This window comes from Pinus tabuliformis, chromosome 9 (genome assembly GCF_031772625.1).
Source record: "Pinus tabuliformis cultivar Carrire ecotype Pingquan chromosome 9, CPIR1, whole genome shotgun sequence".
Lineage (NCBI taxonomy): Eukaryota > Viridiplantae > Streptophyta > Pinopsida > Pinales > Pinaceae > Pinus > Pinus tabuliformis.
In genome coordinates this window covers 490,369,153-490,375,877 of record NC_142307.1, presented here as the reverse complement: position 1 = coordinate 490,375,877, position 6,725 = coordinate 490,369,153, and positions in this window count along the sequence as shown.

Genomic DNA, 6,725 nt, shown 5'->3' with positions numbered 1-6,725 from the left:
CACAAGGAAGGTTTATTTGAGGGAGTGCCATGTTCAAGGGAACAACTGCTACCAAACCACTCTTTCTAATACTGAATGTAGTTGTATTGTCTACTTTCCCCGTCTAATTAGTTTAGTGAGTCCAGACGGGTAAAATCGTCGATCTTTTCATATTTAAAGAGTCTGAAAAGGATCACAAAAAGAGTGACTCTATACCCTATCTGATTAGTTTAATGAGTCCAAACAGGCAAACTCGTTGAGCTTTTCATGTTTTGAGTGTCTGAAAAGGATCATAAAAAGAGCGACTCTATATCTTGTTTGTTTAATTTAATTAGTCCATACGAGACAACTCGGTGGTATTTTCATATTTAGTGAGTCTAAAAAGATCGTAAAGAATGACTTCATGGTGATCCCTTTGTCATAGTTGTTAACCAGGTGCGCCAAAAGGTTAATAGTCTACCCAGATCCGTTACTTTTCTGTGAGTTAATCTATTGAATCTAGATAAAGAGAAACCTATGTCCAATAGATGTTGACCTCATTTTGTTACAAGTACGAGTAGACAGACTAAACTCGTTTTTTGTCGTGAATTTTTAATGAGTTATGCGACAACAAACTCAATACCTTCATCAAATTTTAACGAGTCAAATGAAGAAAAGACAAGGTATCCTTTTCAGTTTATAGAGCAAGGAAAAAGAGATAAAAGAATTGCTGATCCCTTTGTCATAGTTGTTAACCAGGTGCGCCAAAAGGTTAATAGTCTACCCAGATCCGTTACTTTTCTGTGAGTTAATCTATTGAATCTAGATAAAGAGAAACCTATGTCCAATAGATGTTGACCTCATTTTGTTACAAGTACGAGTAGACAGACTAAACTCGTTTTTTGTCGTGAATTTTTAATGAGTTATGCGACAACAAACTCAATACCTTCATCAAATTTTAACGAGTCAAATGAAGAAAAGACAAGGTATCCTTTTCAGTTTATAGAGCAAGGAAAAAGAGATAAAAGAATTGCTCATTCCTTCTTCGTAGATTTAACAAGCCGTAAAAGGGAAAAACTCGAAGAATTTTTTGATTTTAAGAGCGAGAAATGGTCCCAAAAAAGCAAGTGCTCTGGTTGCTGCCATATATTTTTAACAAGCCCAGTGACAAAAACTCGGGATTTTTTAGTTTAATGAGCAAGAAAATTACCTAAAAGAATGCTCAGGCCATCTTTATAAATGTTTAACAAGCCTAAAGAAAAAGAGCGAGAAAAAAGCACCTAAAAAGAATGCTCTAATGATATTTTTCAGTTTAATGAGATAGAAAAAGAGCGAAAAAGAGTTGCTTGGACTGTCGTCGTATGTGTTTAATGAGCCCAACAATGAAAAACTTGGGGATTTTTCAGTTTTTGAGAGAGAAAACATCCCATAAAAGAAAGCGCTCATATCTTCTTTGTAGTAGTTTAATGAGCCCAAAGAAGGAGACTCAAGGTTTTTCGGATTAACGAGCAATAAAAATACCATAAAAAGAATGCTTGATCTTCTTCATGGTAGCTTAACGAGCCCAAAGAAGGAGACTCAAGGATTTTTCGGATTAAAGAACAAGAAAAATACCATAAAAAGAATGCTCAACACTTCTTGATCTCATGCTTGACAATAGAAGGGTCTATAACATGCATTTCCTCATAAGACCAAAGGTAAAACATCGCAAAAATTATTAAAAGGGTAGGTGAAGCTCACAATTTCCTCAGGATTGCGGTTGGCTCCAATCTGTATGTTTTCCACAATGCCTGTCGTGACAGAAATATTAATGAGCAATGTCTTTGAAATATTTCCCATGTTTCCTTTCGAACCCAAAGTTTGTATAGTCATATATGGTGAGGAAACAATTTCAGGTGCATCAGGTGACAGGATTTGAAGAGGCATCATGTCCAAATTAGATATTGAAACATGATGGTGCGAGTCCTCCCAAGGTTGCTCTTCTAAACTCATGATCTCTATAATAGTTTCGTCCGTAGGTAGGACTTTATTAAGGGGATCAAAAGAAGGAGTCATTATGGGAGGGGCAGTGGTATTGTTGGCTGTAACCAAAGTGACCAGAGATTTGGGTGCAGATTGAGTGGCTTGGTAGGCCAATTTAGCTGGTGACAGCAACATTTGTTCTTCGTAAGTGTCAATGTCTGAAGGAGCCGGTAGGATCCATGGATTAGTCGGTTCATGAGGAATGGATGAAAGCATATTGACCGTTTGTGGAACCTTTGGTAGCTGAAGAGGGAAACAACCCATCAGGGAAGAAGCCTTCAGTAGACTAGTACCGATACTGACGTAAGAGTCAGGTACACCACCCACTAAGGGTACAGAGCTGCTAGGTAACGGAGAGTAATCTGGGGTGCAAAAGGACAACTAGTCCACTGTGACTATCTTTCCATCCAAGGGAAATAGGATGATACGAAAGACTAAAGACACAATGGCATTCATGGCATAAGTCCAAGTGCGGCCCAAAAGTAGATTATAGTCGAGTTTATGATCCACGACTTCAATATCCACCGTTACCATTTTCCCACTCGAGGTGATGGGATAGATAGCTAGGTAACCTTTTGGGATGAAAGTGTGACCGTTGAAAGCTTTAAGGGAATTCGATGGTGGGGATAGGATTGGAGAACCCAAAGCAAGCCAACATGAAGCTGACATGACACAGGTAGAAGCACCTTCATTGATGACAGTTCTATGTATACCTTTACCTTTCAAAAAGATTTTCACCTAAAATGCAAGCTAGTGGGAAAGGGGAGGTTTACCTTTTGCCATGTTGAAAATTGCAAGCATGGAATCCTGTGGGTCAATACCACCAATAGTTGAAAGCAAATATTTCCTTTGTGTTGGACATGTGTTGGGTGTGGAGCCTGATTATCTTTTGTATTCAAAGGTTTCAGCTGGATGTATACCCCAGGAAGTTTGTACACCCCTCCACGCAGGGGGTTGGGGGGCAACTTGTCCCCCTCGTGAGGGTTCGGGGGTGCCCATCCCCCCCTAGCTGGGGGGTCTGGGGGCTAGCATTCCCCCAGCAGGGCTGCCCCTGAAGCTAAAAACAGATGTAAAATTTCCTTGTAAAAGTATAGTAGTTTCTAGTCAATCTGGGTTGTTCATTAGGTGAATGATCTGACGATAGAAGTTATGTTTAATTTAGGGTCTTTTGCCCTAGAAGGAAACCCCCTCACTATATATGAGGGAATTGTATTGCATCTATGTACATCTTTATTCTAAGTGAGGAAAAGAGAGGAGATTGAGAGCGAAGAGGGAGTTACAATGGATCTGTTGTAGGATTTATCTCTTCAGCTTGCTGGATAATATAATAAAAGAAGGACTGGTTGTTTCTTCGTGGAGGTAGCCCAAACTAGGTGAACCACGTATATCTATGTCTCTCTTGTTTAATGCATTTTCTGTGTTTATATTTCTATAATATATTATGTGTTCCATTGCTCTGTAATATATAATTTTCTAACAACATGTTTGTAATACTTCAAGTGCCGACATAGCCGATGGTGCTTGTGCCAAGACTTCTACAATGTTGTAGTTTTGGGCGGCACATGTGGATGTATTATGTGTTATGCATCGAAGTGCCCCTTTAGGGGGGCGAATCACAAGGTCAGCAACCGGCCTTTTGATATGCAAATCATTGGGAGGCAATGGGTTTTGACTTGAGAAAGGTTCCTCTAAATGAGTGACAGGAGCTCCATAGGATTTGGCTCTTGTTTGTAGATCTACCATTTCAAATGTGTAAACGGTAGAAGGTCCTTCACCAACTGAAGGATGTTTCAAACCACTGTTGTACCCTTGTGGGGGTTGGGTTGGTTTTCAATGAGGTGTTGTTGTTGCTGAGTGGGGAAAGGATTATTAAGGACAGTGGGGGTCCTACCAGTATCCTTTTTAGCAATGAAATTTGTGCATTCCTAAAGACGCGGACACAGATATTTCATGTTGTCTTGTGCACATATTTTGCAAGGGAATCAGGCAGGTTTATCCTTTCCATCATCAGTAGGTGCAACAACCTTCTGCTTTGGGTTTTGCTACTTTGTTGACTGCTCCTCAAAAGGAGCAGTCTTTTTCTTATTCTTCTTTTTCTTACCACCAGATTTTCACATAGAGTGCACAAAGTTTATCGCAGTGGTAGGAAGAGCAATCAATTTAGTAGAGGGGTACACAGGCATCTAGGCAATGTGACCACTAAGTTGTTTTACAACAGTTTCGGAGGTTGCGCTGATAATCCCATCGGCGTGTGCTCCGAGGCGCTGACTAGTGGAAGCATTGGAGTTGCAAGGGCATTGGGGATTACGTCATAAAGAGTACTAGACTTTGAATATATCAGATTTAAGTGTTAGGCACGACATATGGATTGGTCTTCTATGACCGCACCACCTAAGGTGACATCCTTAGCGATTTGAGGGACTAGGGACTTGTAGAACCAATCTGCTAAGAGATAGTCTGGGAGCAGAGCTTTGACTAACCTCTGCCTATGTCTCCATTAATGTATATGATCAGAGATGTGAGTGGCAGTATCCTAACATAATGAAGTGAGGGGCTCTGTCCCAGTCTCATAGCGGATGGATAGCTAGAAGTGCTTTAAGAATTCCATCGCTAAAGCATCGAAGGTATTTACTGACGCGTGTGATAACTCAATGTACCACTTAGCTGCATCGCCAGTGAGGGTGCGGGGAAAAAGACTTAACCGGACACTATCATCCACCATGGAGTTAGAAACACACCAAAGATGATAAGTGGTGATATGGGTGCCCGGATCCTCCCCTTGTTTCCCTTCAAACTTGGGGATGTCTGTTGGTATTTTATGCGAGATTGACAGCAAAAGTAAGTTATGATGGATGGGGTCATGTGTAAGTTCTTACAAGTCAGGGACATCCAATGTTGCTAAGAAAGGCAAAGTGTGTGGTGTCCCCAACTCGGACCAAGGCGATGACATATGACTTGAGGATCCTTGTGGTCCTCCCATCGTTTGAGTCCCAATATTATACATAGGCTACGTGGTATAGTAGTTGCCTTGGGGTATGGCATTATAATGTGGATTTCCATGGGGATTCTGATGCTGGGGTATAACATTGCCCCCAGGATAAGTGGTGCCCCCTTGACTCATTTGAGGTTGTGAGTAGGGTGCCCCCATGGATTGGTTGGACCCTCCTTGAGGATTCAAGCCCAACATAAAACTAACCATATGTCCTTGACTGCCATAAGGACTACTCATGTCAATCAGTGGCTGACCATGCATAACTAAAAATGGAGGGGGAACTGTTACGTTCCTACCAGTATATGCATATTGGGAGTGCCCCCAAATACCGAAATCTGGGGGTTATAACTATACAGTGGGCACCAACCATATTGTTGGTTGAAGGGACCCGCATTCACTATGCTATATTGAGCATGATGAGGAGCACTATATGTAGCACTTGTCAAAGGTATAGAGTTTGACACTAAAGGGGTGGAACCCAGCATCGGCTGGGTTCCACTTGTGGAGGGTATCATGTGAGGGTTTGTACTTGGGACAAATGGGATAGCAGGGGTCGACTAGGGAAGTGGTGGGGGACCAAAAGTGTCCACAAAGTTCCACAACCCATTAGTTGTCAACGGGATGGATGGAAATGTTCCAACTAAAGAAACAGGGAGTACAAGTGCCACGGGAACCAAGAGTGGGTCCAACGGGTTCGTGAGCGGAGGGTTAAAGGGAGGAAGAAATCCTGCAATAAAGAAATCCTTTGGCAAACTTGAATCATCGGTTGTCGAAATAGATTCCGTGTGAGATCTAGGAGACTTATATCCCGAAGATGGGGAATCTGGTTCACTGGAGCTCAGCAGATCTTCCACAATGAGTGGAGGAAGTCCTAACAATCGTCTAGATTGGCGACGAGGGCCAGATGTATCCATGGGGACTATTAATTTTTATCAATAAATTTTATCATGATATTTGTTAAAGTCTTAGTGATAACACTCGGGTACCTAAAAAATATAAAAAATACACTAAGCTGATCAATCAGCAAATAGAGGGAAATGACCATGTCTGATAAGCACCGATCACTGGAGATGAACCTAGTATCACAATGAATAATAGAGAGGGTTGGCCAAATGTACAGTTATGGTTACTCTAGAGCTTCGCCCGAACCTCAGATTGAGGGGCTAAGTACTCTTGTGAAGACAAGCACCCTCCCAAAAACTGAAGACAGAGTAGGTTTGTCTATGTTAGGTACCAGGGTAGCCCACCCCAGTCACCTTGTGTAAGTCCCTAAAAGTTTTGCCACTAAGGATACCTTAGATCACAAACACCACAGGGGGGGACATAGTCGTAGACAGTACGCTGTGTGGGTAGGATACCTAAGTCCCCGACTCGGCTTCAAAATCCCTGAAGGGATCCCCAATACATAGAATACCCAAAGGATTTGTAAGAGAAGGCGGGATACCTTCACTTACAGTCCGATGTTGTCTCATATTTAGCTCCGCTTTAACAAGAGTGGTCTCAGTAGTATGAGTGCAAAAGGAATTTTCTCTCTTTTAATGACACTAGTTTTGGTTTCTGATCTTGGGCAGTTTACTCACACTGCCTATCCCAATATCCTAGCCTAAACTAATGTTGTTTCCTCAATAAAGAGTTATTGATTGATTTTAGGTAAATTTTATGTGTACTTTTTTAGTGTCTTCAGTAGGGGAGTTGACGTACGAAATGTGATGGGACTCGGACTCAAAAATCATGCAAAAGACAATGCTTAAAA